At 40.5% G+C, this 9,896-nt stretch overlaps 1 long non-coding RNA gene across 1 annotated transcript; it reads left to right on the forward strand.

Moving 5' to 3' along the window:
• The first annotated feature begins 4,666 nt into the window (after positions 1-4,666).
• LOC121664340 lies at positions 4,667-9,153 on the forward strand. The gene is made up of 2 exons (XR_006015958.1): positions 4,667-5,352; positions 8,751-9,153. It is a non-coding gene; the product is annotated as an uncharacterized LOC121664340 (long non-coding RNA).
• Positions 9,154-9,896: the final 743 nt, after the last annotated feature.

A 9,896-nucleotide genomic window follows, 5' to 3' on the forward strand; every position in this document is an offset into this window, starting at 1 on the left:
GTAGAGGAAGGTGTTATGGGTGACACTGCCAGAGAGGGGTTCCAACCATTCAATTTGGATTTAGATACACTATTTGTACAGACATGAGCTGGGAATCTTGATGGTCAGATGTGCCTAAGGTTCAGTAAGAGTTGAATTCTCACTGAAAGCAAATGGACCTTTTGAAAATCCCAGATTTTTTAGCTGGGAAAATGTCAATAGACATTTTCTTCAGGGTGGAGTATATTCCTGTTCAATCCTATGCATGGGACTTAATCACAGTAAAGTCAGATTTCTAGTGTATTAGTATATCTTATAACAATGCAACAGTCAGCCATTCATCAAGCTCAATGAAGCATATTTAAGTTTTCTAGAAGCTTCCCATTCATGTGATACTGAATTCTTGACTATTCATAATAGTAAAAACAAATGAAGCACTTTCAGACAGCAGATGCTGTACAGGGAGAGCTGGTTATTTAGAACAGGAGTGATTTGGCAGACTCAGTATTGTTTGTTAGAGGGCTGTCCCACACAGGAGGTAATTTAGAAGTCCTATTTTTTAAAATAATTTTTCTATAGATTCTCCTCCTTCTCCAGCTGAATGAATTGAAAGTCAGAATAGAGACTCATTGATTATTCTGGCTTCAAGGATCATGAAGAGGTTAATTAGGGACTGATAAAAGTTCTCTGGGGCAAGGGTCACGTCTTTGTATGTATTTGCATCATGACTAATGCAGTGTCCCTCTGAGCCTACTGGGGTTCTTCCATAATGTAAATAATATTAAATTGCACTTTGGGAAGTGGCAATTTTTAAATCTCTACCTTTGTAAGAGCTGTGTCCAAATTTCTAGGGCAATTTAAATGCAACAGAAAGGTTGGTTTCTCATTTTGATTCCTTTAGAGGGCCGTCATCAGTGAAAGAGTTCTCCTGTACTGGCATAAATAAAATCTCAGACTTCGCAGGGAGCCCCAGGCATCGGACCAGCATGCAGACAGAAATGCTTATGGAGCTTGTGGGAGTTCGGATTGTTTTTCCTTCGTTGGAGCCAAGGTGTATGAAATGGATGTACCTGAAGAGGTGAGTGCATCTTTCCACTCACCCCACTGTGAGGAGTTTGGAACCATGAACCTAGGGGTCACATGGGAGACCTATCCCTGCATCTTCTCCTTGGCAATTATCTGCGTTTTTTCGACTACTGAGGGGATGAGGCCCCATCCATGCCATGCAAACACCTCCTGTGGCATCTGATAAGTGCAGGCATCACAGATATTTGATGGTGGCATGGTGATGGGCAGGGATAGTGTCAAATAAGTTACTGTAGGTGTCTGATAACGCAATTTCTTAGTGCTCCTGGTCACTCTTTGCAGAGTACCAAGTTTATGGTTTATGTGCCACTATGAAAGAACAAACAAGAAGGATCATCTGGCATTTTATGAGAAGTCTTGATCCTCCTGCTTCCCACCTCAAAGAGAAATAGGACAGCAAGAGAAGCAAATTGTAACAATCAGTATAAAATAATAGCTGGGGAGAATGTATCTTCTTTTTGCAACATTTAAGTGTACTCTGAAAATATTCGTAAAAATGCAACTTCCAGATGGCTAAGGGCAGCCTTATGCATCTCTGTTCATACAGGTTTGTAAAGCTAAAAGTTCAGTTGTTTGATGACTCTTATGAGCTTGAAAATGGCCTTCCAGACGCTGATACAAGTACAGATTTGTAATCCCAAAAACTTAATTTGGCCTTTTAGTCACCAGGAACTCATATCTGTGCCTATCAAGCAGCTTAATTCTTATTCTAGTGATTAGTGACTTTTTTTCTGCCTTTTTCCCTCTTTCCAATCCTACAAATATTTGCCCAAGTAACTAATTTTCTCTTGATTCTCTGCTAAACTAGTCATGCCTACTTCTCCTTAGCTCCGGTGCAAAAAAAATCCCCAAAAGCGAGAAGGTCAACAATTCTCAAATCAAGATTGAACCATCACCTTTCTTCAGATACATCTCCCATATCTTTCCTATGGCTTTAAAGCAAAACACTGCAAGCCTTATTCCTCTTTGTGGTTTGTGTTTTGCCCATTCCTGCAGGTTGCAATATCTGTCTGCAATATGCCAATGGAGTCTGAATAGTTTTGTCATCTGGGCCAAAGAGTGATTGTAGATTGCATCCACTGGCAAATTTGGCTTGCTTTCCTGCTTTCCTTGAAGCTCGGGAATGTGGCCAATACACTGGGAGAAGACCCCCAGTGGGTCTGGCCAGCCACAGGCCCTCCAGAACATTCCAAGGCGTGAGATAATAGGCAAAGAATCTGATGGTGGTCATGGCTTATTACTTAAACACAATCTGTAACTTGGCCTTTTCCTTCTCTTCTCTGCTAAGGGGATTTGAGTAAGATACAGGAAAGAAAATAAAAGTGGCATTTTCTACAGGAAATGGCCCTCACGAACATGTCTCTGCTAATAATTACAGAGCTGGTTTTATTTTGTTCAATGCGCTCCCTCAGTTTGGATCCACATCAAGAGCAGCATATGCTCTCCAAACTAAAATAAGTGCATATCTGATTTTTCACAAAAAAATTATTTAATTGATCTCTTCCTACCCTCTCCTCTCCCCCTCCTTCTCTTCCTGTCTTTTTTGCCCATTTCTTTACTAATTCCATAATATAGTAAGCCCCCTATTATGAAAGACATCCGAATTAATTTAAATACAAAATATAAAGAATTAACCTTACAGCAAAACAGATAACAGAAAAAAGAGATAGTTTTTCTCTGTCAAGTGACAGCCTTCTCGTTTATTATCATTTTAACAAATTAAGTTGCAAAATTGGCATTATTTCAGAACTGTACAAAATGTAATAACTCTATGAAATATATTGAATTTTTCAAGTATTAGAAATCCCTTAGTTTTGAAAGTGAATCACTGGAAATGATCCTTAAGGATCTAAAGTTTTTGTGCCATTTCTATACTATGCCTGCACGAAATCTAATGGCATTTGCTGAGTTAATCCTGGATATTCCATTGTTTTGGTATTTGTACTCTGTTAGTTAAATACAACATGTGTGAGAAAATCAAAGGGAAGAGATGTTGTTAAAATAGGAGAAAATATTTATCCTTTAGATGTAAGAAATACTTGTCACCCAAAATAAATCTGGCTTAAACTCTTTTAAGTCTTAAATAAGTTTGAAGTTAAAGTAAGTTTTCAGTATTAAAACTGTCTCCCCCTGAAAGTGTGTATTTGTATGTGTGGGTGCACATGGGTGTGTGTCTGTGTGGAAGAGTACTAAAATTAGCATGTACTAAAAGTATCTTCTCCTGAACCTTGTTTCAGGAGCCTTGGAAGCTGATATGTGATGGGTGCCATACAAGCAGAACACAATGATAATGATACAACGTTGTGTAGGGCTACACAGTTCTAGAAAAGATGGGGATGAACTCCACCTGTAGCGTGTATTTATTTTTTTGGTGTTTTTATTTTACTGGTGGACATGCAGAAGCCCAGGGACAGTGCAGGGGTTGCTGGTGGGGGGAGAGGCAGAGGCCAGGCTAGGGAGAACAAAGGGCATGGGAAGGGCATTTCCAGAGGGGACAGAGGTGGGAAATGCTGCTGTCTGATACTCCAGCAGGATGGAAAGGAGGCCAGGGAGAGTGAGAGACCCCCAGAATGGAGGCTGCTCTCCCATGAGGTCATCATCATAAATGTTATAACTCAAAAATATGAGTTCTTGGGAAAAATGGAAAAGATGCATGGGTGTGGCAAGAGCCACATGAATGTTTCCCCCTCAAGTTCCCTCTCTTCTGGCCTATTCATGCATTGTGTCACTTCAGCTGTCCCGGTGCCATGGGTCACTTGCTAGAAAATTGGTGCAGCTGGTTCTGCTGCCTCGGTGTGTGCATGATAATCTCACCATTTTTGCTCAGCGTTTTCTCTCCCCAAAGCCCCAGAAGCATTACCTGCTAACATGCCTTTCCCAGTACCAGCTCTGCTCTCTTCTGTGCCGCGCCTTTGCCTGTCCTTCGAATACAGCTGTGTCTTTGCCCTCCGAGAGAGTGCCCTTTTTTCTGTTGGCAGCCCTTGCATAGGTGCAGTGCGTTGTGCTGCCTCTCTTCTCTGTCTCACTCTATTCTCTTTCCTGCTGATGAGACCCATGTTGCTTTGGCAGAAAAACTAAAATACAGTAGTTCATCAATCCAAAATCCACAATGATGCACTTGTCTGACAGTGGGGGTTTGGCTGAAGGTGATTTTGACTATGAGCTTGACTCTTCTTTTCACTTTAAAGTAGAAAAGGACTGCAAGACTTTGTGTCTAATATAGATTTTACAAAGGATTTTTTTAAAAGCCTGTATTTATTGGTGGGCAGTGTAGAGAAATTGCTTGATTTGAGAAGATACGGGGAAGAGAATTGGTGCTGGTGCCAGTGCATGTCCTCAGTTTGGAAGTGGTGAGCACTTTGTGTCTCATTCTCAGGGGACACAGGGATTCCTAGTCCAGAAGAAAAATGACTTGCAACCGGTGCCACCAGGGCTGGTTTCCTGCAGCATATCCAAAGCAGAGAGAGGTGTGGCTGCAGGAGAAATGCCTGAGTCTTTTGCAGTTTTTCAGATGATCCTGGAGAATCTCGTGTGACATTATAGGACCAAAAGTTCATCTATTATGGCCATGGTAACAATACACATCAGGATGGGACTACGAGTGGTTTGGGAGAGAATCTGGATCCCTCCTTCCTGTATTCCTCTGTTTAAATTAAAATGTTGAAAATTCAGTTTTAAAACCAAGCTAATCTTGATCTTCTATATAAGCGTTTCCTCTTGAGCTTTTTGGTAGCATGAAAACTGACCTTGATGTCCTTGGATAAAATCTATGTTCCTTGCAGTATTGAACATGATGATCCTTGCCCTGCAGGCTTCTCCTCTTCACACTAGCAGTGTCTGCGTGCCATCAGCATTGAAATAATGGCAAGTCATCTGGAAGCCCTCTGGAATCACTTTATCTTAAAAGGTCGTATTTAAGAGTAAAAAAAATTAAACTGAATAATCCATTTGTAACTTCATCTGGAAAGGGTTGGAATCCGATAGAGAACAGACTTGTAAAGATATTTGTGCACTTCTCATTTTCAGCAGTGATTAGTGTGCCATGTTTGTATCACTTTTACAGCCAACTGATGCCTAAAATCAAACTTAAGCCATAGCAACAGCAGAGCAAACATCAAGGTAGGGCTGATCTCTGAGCACGCCGATGGCTGGGAGAGGAGCCGGCGCTTCCCTTGAAGTTCCAACATCAAAGATGACGAATAACTCCCTTCTCAGTGTTCCAGCTTCTCACATCATCTGAGTATCCTTTGGCAGCAACAGTTGGCCCAAGCCTTGGAGCAGCAGCTGGTAAGTCCAGAGGCAGAACTGTGATGCCTGTGGCATCAGATGTACTGGAAACCCTTCTAAACTCTATTTTGAAGTTTCAGCATTTGTGTGGACCTAATTATAAGACATAGATTCCAATGACAGGCTGTGTGTCTGATTATGCATGGTGGCAGGGCTTACACAAGGGCTGAGTGGTTACTGGCTGCTCTTAAAGGAGAGGACGTGGCTGGCAGCATGGGGAGACATGATACGGGCTCAGTCTGTGACCAGGCCAGGAGACTGAACTGCAGCTCAGATCAGCTTCCGTGGCTTCTCCCTTGGTTTGCTGTATGGCATTGGGTGAGTCCTTTAACTCCTCTGTGCAAAAGTGGTCCTGTGATTAAAATGGTGTTGCCAGCACCTGCTTGAGGGGCTGCTGGGTATTTGCATATGCTGAGTACTTCTGGGTCTCTATGGACTCATGAAAGCACAAGCAGATCTGTGTGTATGTGGCTACCTTCTGCATATATAATGCATCTGTTTAATGTACATATATAGATATATATGTATATAAAATAGATGCATCCACCCATACACACCTATTAAATGTATTTGCATGTGTGAGTACACCCATAGAAACTTTTGGTTATAACAATATGACCTTATTTCATCGAGTCACCACATCGGAGGACTATTTCAGTGTTGTGAAGTGAGCTCCGCTGATCCAGGTCTTGGCTTTCAGAAACCAGTCAGCTTGTACCTGTACACACCTTCTTGTCATCTTGGTGTGCTCCTGGCTGTTTTCTGGCACGTGCTGGTGCAGCAGGTTCTCAGGGAGGTGTGTGCAGGGTTGGAGCCTGTTCTGACACTACTTTAAAAACTCTGAACATAATCATTTGGTGTAGTTGATCAGTGTAGCAGAAAAGCTCACAATTCACTCATGCCTGAGCGTGGTAGTATTTAAAAACAAAGCATTTAGCTTTAGAAGTGCCTTAAGAATGACTAGGAAATGGAAGGCAGCCTTAACTATGGAAGACCCTGGGATTTAATGTTGCAGTGTACAGGGGCTTTGTGGTAAGTGACTGCTTGGACTGTGAAGCCTTGATACAGTGGGATGAACTGTACCATCATTTATACTGGTAAAATCCCTCATCATAATGGACAGGGCTCACTGGCATAACAGCTCTTGGAGCAAGAGTGAAATTGAAACTATGGCAAAACCCTGGAGTGCTTAGATACTGTTTTCAGAGGAGCCAGGATGCCAGTAGATCCCACTAAAATTTGTTTACTGGATCATTTAGGCGTGAATCTTCAAAGCAGTGTTTTGGAATTAAGTAAATGTTAAATTTCAGTGAAAACTTCAGCCTAACTGCTCCAGATTCTGTGGAAAACTTTAGTCTGATGCTTTAACCATGTAAGGTTCAATGGCTCCTCTTCTCTTACAGGTGTCAGTGAACAATAATAATAAAAAAATTGACTTGTGCAATGCTGAATCTACCAAGGATTCTTATTATACATTTATAAAATAAACCCTAATGGCTTTTTGGAGTGGTTATGGTGTAGTCTGTCAATGTATATTAAGATTACTATGATAGCTCATAGCCTTTATGATAAAAGCATGCAAATTAACATAGATATCTGCAGAACTTTGCATACTTTTTGTAATTTAATACAAACAGATCCAGATTTACAGAACCATGCACACAGAAATCGTGTGTGCACATTTTTTGCGCGTGCATTGCTGACCTTAAGCAGGAGAGAGAGAGAGAGGAGCAGCTCACATGGTTCAGATCTGCACTGAGGTCTGCGGCTCCGCATGCCAAATGAAACACAAGGCGACTTTTGATGGCCAAGTGAGCCATCAAAAAGGTTTTTTAATGGAAATGCTGTCACACTCTTAAGTAGAGTACTGCTGCCAGGCATCACATCAATAATGCAAACTTTGGAAGACAATCTTGCAAACTAAATAGCCAAGAATTCTGAAGTATTTCTATAAAGAAAAAAAGAAAAAAGGTGATCATTATGAAGAGGGGGGGAAAGCCATCAAGTGAAATTTAATTTTGCATTCAAATTTATTATTGCTGTCTGTTCCCAGTGCTGAAATGCCTGTTTACTTGCAAAGGACAGTTTCTTTCCATAATGAATCATAGTAACACTTAAATTAAGCACAGTAAAAGAATGGTTAATGTCATAACACGCTGACAATTTAACCTGGCCAATATTTTTATTGCCTTGTACAATAAACCTAACAGAGCACAACTTGCTTTTTGACTGGTGGAAAATCGGTTATGAACCGCCAGGGAATGACCAATTTTTCAAATGCAGCCATTCAGTCACACTATAGCCACTAATACTTTTTTTTTCTGTACACTATTGCTGTTATAATCTTTTGAGGATATTTTATCACGGCAATAACCTCCTCGAAATCAGTCTTTACTGCAGTTAATGACTGGACAGCTGGAGCATTAACTGGCCTTGGCTTTGCCTCTAGCCATTAACTAACAAACCAGTTGTTATCTGCAGGTAACAACCAATTTCTTGTAGAATTTTCTTGATAAAGTGTCTCACTGGATAAAAGTTGTGGGCTTTTTCCCCCTTCTTTCGTCAGCTAAGATCTAGCAAGTCTAAGATAATACACAGAGAAAGAATTGCAGAGAAGTAGCAGTAAGTAAGAGTATTGTGAAATAAGTTAAACTATAAACCAAAATTCATACAGTGTTAATTGTTTACTCCTGCCAGAATTTTTGTAACATTAATAAAAGATGACTCTATTATATCTTGCTCACTTAGGTGTGGGGTGTGGGCTGTATTCAAGAGTGGACTTTGGGGGCTGTGTCACAGGGCACTGCTCGGGGTGGTCCCCTGACAGCATCACCACATGGCACAGCCCTCCCCAGGGCAGAGAGGAGACAACAGCAGGGCCATGGCAGCTGCTGGCCATTTAGGCACAGACAGAGACGTAAGAACGTGGAGACTGCTTTTAAAGTGCCTTTCATCTTCTCAGCAAGTATCGAATGGAGACACCAGTTTAATTCTGTATATGTTGTACTTTATGAAATGGGTATTATTTTTGAGGGCCTTCATAAAATTTTAGCCTTTCTGCTTGCAGTTCAAAGTTATGAAATGTTAACCTCTGTTTTGTTGCACCATTGTTTTAAAAGTAGGGTTAGCAGATTCAGATGAAATCAGTGCATTACTGAGGGCTTTAAAGTGGAGATCCACAGCATCGTTAAATAGAAGCAGAATAAGTAAAATGTACGAATGAAACACCTATAAAAAGCCAAGCTCTATCATGCCATAAACAATGATGTTTTAAAACTCTTAATAGGCTTAATAACAGTTTATTATTTTACCTTAACCCTTTTAAATGCCTTGTTTTTCCAGCTTTTATCTTGGTGGTACTGAGCTGTTAATACTACTTCTTAAATTTTCCCCTCTAGGTATATTTTCCAGGAGTGAATATGAAGAAAAAGTAAATGCAGCCACGCATTTCCTTTTAAGAAGCACAGTAGGCACTGTGCCCAAAACCCTTCCTGGGCTAGGTTGTGGGATACAGCAAATATCTTGCATCTCTTGTACTTAGAGAGGATTTCTAAAACTGAAGGTGAAAATCCTGAATCAGTAGGAGCCTGGATGGCAGGTCAGTGTCTCCCAGGGGTCAGGATCCTCCCACAGTGTTTGGCTTTGCAGCGTCCCTCATAGCTCCCATCTGCCCCCCACACAGGGACCATGGCTTGCCCTCCCTCCACTGTGGATTTTTATGTTTTTCCAGATGTTTCCACTGGAGTCTTTTGCAAAACATTTTATTGTCAACCAGAAATAAAAAATTAATAACAACCAGAATTTCTAACCAGACAGTCAATTTCAAATTCTGTTACATTTTGAAATTATTTTAATCTGGGAAGTTCTGGGGGATTTCTGGTGGTAAGGGTTTGTTTTACACTTGGAATTACTGTGTATTCTGTGCATATGCAAGTTGTTCCCTTTCTTTTTGGTATCCATGTAGAACTGGCTCATGCTGTGGGAGAGTTCCCTTGGACATTGATGTAAGGATAGACCCCCTTCACTGCATGTGTACTAACTACCAATATTAGTTGCAATTCAAGCATTTCTAGCAATTTGAATGAATCCAGTGATTTTTAAATCATTCTTAATTTCATATGCCTACTCCTTTAATCTCTTTCAAGTTACTGAAAATGTAAGGCATTCTAAACATTCCTGATCATTCTTCAGTGCTTTGGTCCTATAAAGCCAATCTTTTCCAAAGTTAAGCCCTTAAAAATTTGAAGTACTCCAATAAATTTAAATTGGCATATTCTGTGCATATCAATTGAGAATTATTAGAGCATTAGTGCCTAGGAGTGATGGCTGAGGGCATGCAAACCAGTTCATACATTGATTTTTAATGACTTTTTATTGATTCTGTGCTTTTTGAACTTGATACCCTTAGGTTGCCTCTTACATAGAGTTAACAGGTTTGTGATGATACACCAAGTTCAGAAGAGGCATCGTTTTCCTCTTACACTTTTTGTTTTCTCCTTATGGCTTACTATTATAAATTGCTTACATGCAAATAGCAAATATAC

Source organism: Corvus kubaryi, unplaced genomic scaffold (genome assembly GCF_017639235.1).
Source record: "Corvus kubaryi isolate FWS band 111438036 unplaced genomic scaffold, C.kubaryi_AGA036_p1.0 37300, whole genome shotgun sequence".
Classification (NCBI taxonomy): domain Eukaryota; kingdom Metazoa; phylum Chordata; class Aves; order Passeriformes; family Corvidae; genus Corvus; species Corvus kubaryi.